This window comes from Myotis davidii, unplaced genomic scaffold (genome assembly GCF_000327345.1).
Source record: "Myotis davidii unplaced genomic scaffold, ASM32734v1 scaffold847, whole genome shotgun sequence".
Taxonomy (NCBI): Eukaryota; Metazoa; Chordata; class Mammalia; order Chiroptera; family Vespertilionidae; genus Myotis; species Myotis davidii.
The window spans coordinates 1601795-1611484 of record NW_006298049.1 but is presented as its reverse complement, the minus strand read 5'-3'; the positions used below and the strand labels follow the sequence as shown (position 1 = coordinate 1611484).

The window sequence follows — 9690 nt, the reverse complement described above, 5'->3', positions numbered from 1 at the left end:
TTGAGGAGACTGTCATTGTTTTCCTTATTTCACGAAATGAGGAAAGAGAGGCTCAGAGAGCTTGAAGTCATTTGGTGAAGGTCACACAGCTCACAAGTGAGTGAGGTGAGGCTACTAGACCAAGACTAGCCCTGGGTCTGGGAGTCCTGTAGATGGTGAACTTTTCAGGAGGAACTGGGAAATAAGATGCCGGGGAGAAGTAATGTCAGCCAAGTAAGCTAGGACATAGATGACATTGTATCTATATAATGCCAAGAATAGGACCAGTCACTTGTATCTGGATGATAACAAACAGCAGAATGATTAGCTGTATTTTTTAATTTTTTAAATATGGATAATCAGAAAAAAGCAATTGTGGCACAGTGAAAAAACTGTGGAGGAATAGGAGGGTCTGGATTGAATCCACCCTCAGGCAATGGATCTTGGCCGTGTCCCTTGACCCTTGACCCTTCCTAGCTTTGACTCTTCATCTCTAAAATGGTTGCATAGGCACCAACTGAGATGATTTCAGTGAATGATGTTTAGGACCTAAATGTTTGTGTAATGTTACATTTTGGGGTTGAACAGGCACAGCTGAATAAACGGAACATCTTTTTGTTCACAGTCTTTGAGCTTTCAAGGAAAGTTTTAAAAGTTATGAATTAGCTCAGTTACTGTGTAATTTGGGGTTGGATGATAAAAAAAAGACACAGAATTTTTTCATCTTTAGTTTCATGGAACTAAAAAGTTTTAAGTTCATGGATGAATATTTGGAACCAGTCTTCTCCAGGAGGACTTGGTCCCATCCTTTTACTCAGTTTCTTAGACTTTCTGGTTCTTGCTGATTTTCAGGTTGGAACAGGAAACCACCTCAATCCAGATGGACTGAACTGTTGCTCCGGTCCCTTCTTAGGGCTGCCTCTCCAAACTTGCTCTGCATGGAAATGGTAGGTGTACCTAGCCACAGGTTTATGAAAGTTGTCTCATACATACAAATCACAAGCAGTATTAAGCCCTGATGTTTAAGGAATTAAATCCTCTACATTCTCCTTTGACCAGAAGGAATGTTGAGAAAGAAAAGTATGGCTGTTTCCCCATGGATGTGATAAAGTCTGAGACTTGCAAAAGAGCTTAAGTAGTACAACTTGTGTAAGAAGAATTCTTTGGGTGCAGTTAGTATAAACACAGGGTCCTTGGCACGAACAGAAACTAAGCAGCTGCGAGAGATTTGCTCAGAAACCAAAAGATTAAATACTCCTAGGAGAGGCAGAGAGGAAATGCCCACTAAGTTCTCTGATATTTCTTTTTTTCTTTCCTCCTTCTCTATAGCCTTCTAGGATAAAATATGCCTATCTGTGGCTTTAAAAGTCCAAATTTTTTTTTCTCCTTGAAAATGACCATTTTGTCAGCATTTTCTCTTTATCTCCTTAAATTTAAGCAAGCATACAGGTTAAAGTTAAGTCACAAGAAATAAATTATTTACATTCTCTTGCCAGCGTTATCTATTCTCTATGAGATCATCAATGAAAGGACACTGATAGTAACTTAATCCCCATGAGAATAGTATGAGTTAGTGGGAGTCACTGATGCAGAAAAGAATTGCCTTGAAATGAAACAACTACAAGAACATACCAGATTCAGTTTGTTTATGATGGAAAAACCCTGGGGAGCAATAATGCAGGGTAATAAATTTCTTTGTAGTCTTGCGATTCCTTGTCATACAGCAGCTACCCATAGGCCAAGTTTCCTAAGACATAAACATGAAATTGACTGGACCCTGCTTCATATTTCCACATCATTTTTCTAAAAGAGCCCTTATTGCTGCTGCAACACAATCAGATCAAAGCTGGAAAATGTGCAACATATAATTTCATCAGAGAGTTTGTACAACTTTAAAATTTTACTCAAATACTAGAAATACAATGGCTATTATGTTGAAACATATGGAATTGTCAAAAAGTGACTCTATACCTAAAAAACAAATTTCTGTTTCATTAAAAAAATATAACACAGTAGATCATTGAATAATAAGGCACACAATTGAATACCACGACATGGATGGTTAGCCAAGTTTATTGTTAAGTGATAAAAGCAGGTTTTCAAATAGTTTATATAACATGCCACCATTTTTGCTGCTCTGCCAAAAAAAATAGGTACACTTTTGATTCATTCCCACTGACGGCTAGTTGTGTTGACTATTCTCCTTTTTTAATTTGACAATCTAAGAGAAAGGAGGTCAGTGCCCCTGACTAAATAGTCAGGTATTGCATGTTTCAAACATTCTTGCGGCACACCGGTTGACAGTCACTGTGCTGAGTGACAGAAGTCTGACACATAGCTGTCTGGTTCAGTTTATGTGACTTTCTGGAAAAGGCACAACTCCAGGGTTGGAAAACAGGTTAATGGTATCCAGGGATTAGGGGTGGGTGAGGAAAGTGAAGGCAATGTTTTAGGGTGAGGGAACTGTTCTGTGTCTTGATTATGGTGATGGTTATACAATTCTTAGCATTTGTCAAAACTTACAGAACTATACACCAAAAGTGTGAATTTTATTGTATGTTAATTTTAAAATAACTTTAAGAATAGCATTGGAAAAAGATCTAATGTTTTATTAAAATAAAATCTCTTCACAAGTCTTGATGCATCCTGTAATTTTCTGGGTAGAATTAAGAAAAAGAAACTGCTTTGAAATTGACAAAGGTGGTGACCAAGTGTAAATTAACCATGATATTCTTCCTACCTGAGGGAAGATTGGGAGTTCAGGGCTGAGCTCACAATCTCTATATAAATGCCAATTGTCTGAAGTGTAGACCAACACTCGGTGACTTGTGAGGACAAACAGACTGTGCGTGATGTCCATTGAGCTTTAACACCACACAGCCCCCCTGCACACGTGAAAGTTGCTTTTCCTTACCTACCAATTAATCAGATGCAAGAGATTGTTTGACCATGGGTGTCTTAAATTCTGATGCTCCTCCTCCTTTTATTGAAACCATGAGCAAAGACGGCCCTTGAGGGCCAGAGAAGCAAGCTTTTCTCCCCTGACTGCTTTGTAGACCCTAACTGCATTTATCTGCTTGGGCTCCAAAATGTAAACGGTAACGCTTAGATGGGCAGCATGAGAACAATCTCTTTAGCAGTTAGCATGGTATTTGGCCAGTAGAAGCAGTGTTTCCAATTATCTTTTTTTTTTTTAAGTTTGCTTGTTTAATGGAGGAGCAATCTTAAAAAAGAGGAAAAAGGAAAAGGAGAAGGAGAAGGAGGAGGAAGAGGAGGAGGAGGAGGAGGATGAAGAGGGGGAGGAGAAATAGGGGGAGGAGGAAGAGGGGGAGGAGGAGGCCACAAAATCTGGGTCCCAAGGCCAGAAGACTGAGCTCCTCTTGGTCATGTCCACTTTCCAGCTTGGCTTAGCCATGAGGCCCACCCTATTCACATGGGTTACTAATGAGTCAGGCTAACCGACTTGGGTTTGTAAATAGAAGAGGCTGAAACAGATTGTTCCTTATAAATAAGTCTATAAAGTGGTGCCCTGAGTAACGGCTATGATGCACCAGCTGACCGTCGTGAAGTGAGCACTTCACAATAATAGCGTGCCCAGGAGTCTAAGCTGGAGGAAGTTCCTCCAATGGCCTGTTGGTCATTTTCTTTCCCTGTTTGTAATAGAATACCTCCTCCCAACTCACACCCCTGTGAGAAAATAACACCGGGCAGCCTGCTTGATGCTTATTTGATTCTGTCTGTTATTGTGACTGTGCTGCCAGATGCTTCAAGTGGGGGCTCAAAGGTCTTTTTAACCCAAACAATCAGGTTAATGCTGCCACATCTAAGTCCAGGGAGTGAGGGTCTGTTAAGCCCTTCTGAGATGCTTTGTCTTTGAAGAGATCATACTGCAGCCAGGAAGCTCAGGAAAGAGCATCACTAGTGCTTTGACCTGATCTGAGAGAGGGGCTTCCTCTCATCATCTGTTTATCCCTGGCAGGACGTGTGACAGAAAGGCCTGGGACTTTGGTCCAATGGTCCCTAGCCGGGGAACTTGGAGACTTGATTCTGGTGCTGTGACGCTTGAACGTGTGACTGAATCTACCTGAGTCAGGATTTGTCACATTAAAGCCAGGGATTAGATTACAGGATTTCTCAGGCCCCTTCCAGTTCTGAAAGGCCAAGAGTCTATAAAACAAGGGGGAAATGTATGAAGCCCAACTAGATAAAATCAAGTAATGGAGCTCAAATACACAGAATGCTCAGGATTCTTTTTTATTTTAATCTTTATTGTTGAAAGTATTACATATGTCCCCTTTTTTCTCCCATTGACCCCTTATAGCCTGCCTCCGCCACCCAACCCCAGGCCTTCACCACCTTAATGTCTGTGCCCATGGGTTATGCATATATGCATGCAAGGTCATTGGGTGGATCGTTTCCCACCCACCCACCAACCCACCCAGCCTTCCCTCTGAGATTTGACAGTCTGTTCCATGCTTCTATGTCTCTAGATCTATTTTGTTCGTCAGTTTATTTTGTTCACTAGATTCTACATATGAGTGAGATCATGTGATACTTGTCTTTCTCTGACTGGCTTATTTCACTTAGCAAAATACTCTCTAAACCAGGGGATTGGATTTCAGGATTTCTCAGGCCTCTTCCAGTTCTGAAAGGCCACACGTCTATAAAATAAAGGGAGGAAATGTATGACCGCCAAGATTAAATCAGTAATGGAGCTCAAGTATACAGAATGCTCAGGATCTTCCTGAATCATTAAGCTCACCTGTTTATCAGTACACTACTCATTCAACATACAGAATAAAAATGAAAGAAGTGGCAAGGGGACCAGTGACACTATTAAAGGAGGACCATTTAGATGGGGATGTTTCTAAAGTTTTAGGGCATATCGCATAATGATGTTCAATACTCAGGCTTTTGAGTCAGCCTGCCACGTTCAAATTTCAGCCTCACTATTTGGTGCCTGTGTATCCTTAGCTGAATTTCTTTCTCTGGGCTTCAGTTCATCAGATGTGAAAAGAGATAACAATATTATTCACCTCAAAGAGTTGCTATGAGGAGTTAATGAAATAATGCATGCTATCTGGATCATGAAACATTTGATAAATATTATATATTACCACTCCCGCTGTGGCTGCTGCTACTCCTCCACGTAGAATAAAGTGAATGATATGCTCCAGAACTACGAAGAACAATGCATGGTGCTGGGGAGAAGGGACAGCTGTTGGTGGAGCGACTAAGGCACCAGACTTGACATCAAAAGTCTAGGGTTTTAGTTCAGGATAACACTGAAATAAAGCATGTTCCCACAAACAAATTCCACGGTGCAAATTACATTAGGCACATACTGCCTCTTAGTAGCTGGGTGACTTTGAGCATGTCACCCAACCTCTCCGAGGTTTGGTCTCCCCATGTGGATGTGAATGCTTATCTCCCAGAGATACTGGAATGAGCTGTGTGAGATAATGCATGGGAAGTCATGCATTGTAAGCCACAAACCCCTCTGCAGATGTAAGGATCGTTATGACCTAGATATTCATTCTTCTGATGCCCTGAAATACTTGGCACTTTTCACGATGACTCAGGTTTATCTTCAGGAACATCTAGTACTGACAAATAAAACATAGCTGTCTGTGGCGCTTTACCAATGTAACCTGCTTTCATGTATATCACCTCTTTCATCCCCACAACCTAAAAAGTACATAGGCTGTTTGTCCCCATCCTGATCCTGTCCTTAGTTCTAATCAGTGTCTTTCTTCACAGCTGCCATGGTCTGGCTTCTTATCCCACTTCTCTTTACTCATGGAGTTATTGGAACCAGACGTAAGAATAACAAACACCTTGAATGCTAGGTCAAGGAAGAATTTGAGCAAGAAAGGAGCATGTTCAAGTATTTTTAAAATCTTATTTAGCATCAGCTGAACTCAGATGGGCTGGAACATATGGCCTGAGGTCAGAATAGATTAGCGTGTTATTTAATAACAAGGAAAGGTGGTAAGAGCCTACACTTGAGTGATGGCAGGGAGGATGGGAAGGAGCCAAAAGGCTAAAGAGACTAGGAGATAAAGAAATAAATCTTTTGAACTTTTTAATTTGTTCAATAAATGTTTATTGAATATTTGCCATGTGTCAGGTATTGCACCAGGGGCTGGGAACACTTGCCAGTCAGACAAATTCTTGATCTTTGTGTATTTATGGTCGATGGCATTTGTCCAGCAATTGAATATCAATGAGATGGGAAAGTGGGAAGTCAAATAGAGGTGACTGGGGTTTCTAGCTCCAGTGTCTGTGGAAACGGTGTAGTTGAATAGCAATGGGAGGCAGGAGGATGCCTGAGTAGGTGTGAAAAGTGACACATTCTGTGTCCGGCACAATGAACTTGGAGAATTGACATCTAATTAAAATGCTTTCCTAAAATGAAATAAGCTCTGGATTTGACTCTTGGGCTCTGTGGCTGGCACTACATGATCTCTGTGGAGCTGTACAGTCTCTCGGTGTCTAATTAAAGACACACTCAGGTTGGGCTAGAGACACTTACTTTTTCCCGGCCCCAAATTTTAGGAGCCATTTTTCTTGTATCTTTATATGAGAAAACACAATAAAATAGATATTATTGAATAGAGTTATATGGAAAGATACAGAATTGTATACCAAGTTGACTTATAAAGATCTTCTATAAAAGTTAAAAGTATAAATTAAATATTAATTTAGTCAAGGTATTTTTTGGAGGCAGTAAGATGAAATAATCCACGTACATTTATTTCTGATGATTTAACTTAATATAGGGATGGAATATAGAGAACGTGTCCTCTAGGCTGTGTTTTAAACATCAGCTATATCTAAGAAACTATTGCTGAGGGCTGGATTTTGATTAATTCCTGATTAAATTCTCTGCCTGGTACCTGACACAGCAGTATGCAGCGTGGCTCATCGAAGAAAGCTTCGAAGGCCATAGATGCACATTAGCACAGTTGACATGCGATTGGGAAATTTAGAAGCCTTCCTTTATTCTTTCCCAGGCTAGAAATCATTCTACTTTCTCATAGAAGTGGCCACAGAGGTCAGGCCATTTTTTGTCCCCCCAAATATATTGAATCTCCTCAGACTTTTAAAGGGTTTGTTTAAACCTTAGTGCTCTGTACCACAAGCTCTAGAAGAGATAATTTTATTTTGAAAAAAATATTGAGATTGGGTTCAAATAATCAATCGCTTATAAACAGGTCAATGTGACCAGCATAAGCTATTTTTAAGGTGCCTATAGAGCAGTGGGTTTTAATCATGGCTATACCTTGAATCATCTTGAGAACTTTAAAATATACTGATACCTAAGTCTGGTGCCAAGGGTTTTGTTTTGAGAGTTTCAAATTTTCTCAGGTGATTTGATGGGCAGCTCTTATTGAGAACCACAGCTGTAGAGCATCTGCTTTGGAGTAAGACCATATCCCAGTGGTCCTTGCCAGCATAAGCTAGCTGAAAAATTAAAGTCCAAATAAGCTGACTTATTAGAGATACTCATTTATTGTGATCCTATGCTAACGTGGTCCTTTCACTGGCTACCCTTGCGGTCCACCTGTCTTAGGGCTCAACCAGAGATGGAGCTGTTTCTGAGGTCTGCTCCAGTTTTTTGCTAATAAAACTATGCCATCAGTGTTAAGGAGGGGGGGGGGGAGCTCTTTTTCCTCTTTATATTTGCCGTGGAAATGCAGCTTAGCCAGCCCTAGCCAGTTTGGCTCAGTGGATAGAGTGTTGGTCTGTGGACTGAAGGGTCCAGGGTTGGATTCTGGTCAAGGGCACATGTCCAGGTTGTGGGCTCGATCCCCAGTAGGGGGCATGCAGGAGGCAGCCAATCAATGATTCTCTCTCATCACTGATGTTTCTATCTCTCTCTCCCTCTCCCTTCCTCTCAGAAATCAATAACGATTAGAAAGGGAGGAAGGAAGGAAGGAAGGAAGGAAGGAAGGAAGGAAGGAAGGAAGGAAGGAAGGAAGGAAGGAAGGGAGAAAGAAAAAAAGAAAGAAAGGAAGGAAAGGAAAGGAAAGGAAAGAAAGAAATGCACCCTAGCCAATTCATGGAGTGTCTTTATCAGTTTACATGTCCCTACTAAGATAAAAAGGGGGAGGGGAGGGGCAGGATGGGACATAGTCCCATAGCCTACTTTACATCATTTAGAATTTGAGAGCTTGTTCGTACCCGTGCTTATCTTGGTAGCAGTTTTACAAGATGAAGAAACATGGGTAGTGTCTGATATGGTCATACTGCTGCTTAGTGATCTATCAATATATTAATGGAATCAAAGACTGAGGAGATTTTGTAGCCTTCACATTTCTGTCTTTTCTTCATTTGTTTGTTTGTTGTTATTTCAGATGTTCATGTTTGGAGGATTTCTGGCTCATTTTGGTGCTCACAGTCATTCCGGATGGCTTATGAACCAGGTTCCTGTCAACAGATGCATGAAACACAACTCTATTTATATTTGATGTGGCCCTTGGGTCCATCAGCTCCTAACTCAGCTACTAATAACTCTTGTAGCCTGAGCATGTCAGTAAAATTCTCAGAATCTCAATTTCCTTATCTTGTAATCTCATTTTCCTTATCTTGTAGTATTGTTTTAAAGATTACAAATAATATATTACAGTGTCTACTGCATAATAAATTATAGCTATTATTATCTCCAAATCTAGATTGCAAACTCCTTAAGGGTCATGTTTTCTTTACCAAGTTTAGATATTTATAATTTTCAAGCATGCATGAGTTGGTGCTCAAAAAATATAACACAATTCCAACTTTACAAATGATAGGGAGTATTAGAACTAATTATCTTCATCAGTCTTGCACAATTAGAGGTATAGTCTACAATCATGTAACTGAGCAATGTGGCTGGTCCATGAGAGAATCAGATACACAGTCTTACGAGGTTAAAGCTTGGGTCCTGGAGTCAGATTGCCTGAATTCTTGATGAAGTTGCTTTATCCCTCTCAGCTCAGTTTCTTCATCAACAACCTGGACATGCTCAATAGATTAATGAAATAATACACATAACAGTTTTTAACTAGAAGCTGGTACATTATAAAGGTTTAATTAAGGCTTGCTATTATTGTTGTTGGCTTTATTAGCATTGTTCTGATTCATGCACTAACTTCCAGAGGAAGTGACAGTCGCCAGCAGGTTACTTGCAACAGAAACAAGGTGACTCAATGTGGTAAAAAGCACAGGATGTCTAGGAAAGAAGTACAGAGGGAGCCAAAGACAACAGCCTCTGGAAACACAGCCACAGCCACTACCCAATGGAGATAGCACATACTGAGGTCACTCTTGGGCAGTCATTCAATTCAATAGAAATTGAGCAGCCTTTATTTATTCAGCATTGTGTTAGATAGCTGCAGGAGTCTTAAAGGAAGTGAAAAGTAGAACCTTTGAGGAACTTGGAGTCTGTGTGGGGAGAGAAGTCTTTGTGAAGAAGATGGAGACTGATGTTATATAATTCAGTACTGACTTGGCGCTTCAGCCTGTGCTTGCTGTAGCAGTTAGAAGAGTAGCGAGCAATACAGACCTGTCTACACTATTCTTTCTAGAGGAAAATAATGCCGTTAGTAATAACTCCTCCAAATATGATGAGCAGGAAAGGTATCTTATCTACCGACATAAAAGCCACACCATTTAATTTCTGTTTTCCAGAAACAATCCAGAATATAACAAATATGTGAAGAATCAGGA

General features: G+C 40.4%; 1 long non-coding RNA gene across 3 annotated transcripts in view; it reads left to right on the top strand.

Moving 5' to 3' along the window:
- LOC107184676 overlaps nt 1-8636 on the top strand; it is a 54833-nt gene extending 46197 nt beyond the window's left edge. Inside the window, exon 3 of one of the 3 annotated variants that reach the window (XR_001515570.1) lies at nt 8340-8636. This is a non-coding gene — a long non-coding RNA (uncharacterized LOC107184676). Of the gene's footprint in view, nt 1-831; nt 1024-5739; nt 5823-8339 lie in introns of those variants that run through there. The other 2 variants (XR_001515572.1, XR_001515571.1) reach the window with 2 other exon arrangements.
- Nucleotides 8637-9690: the final 1054 nt, after the last annotated feature.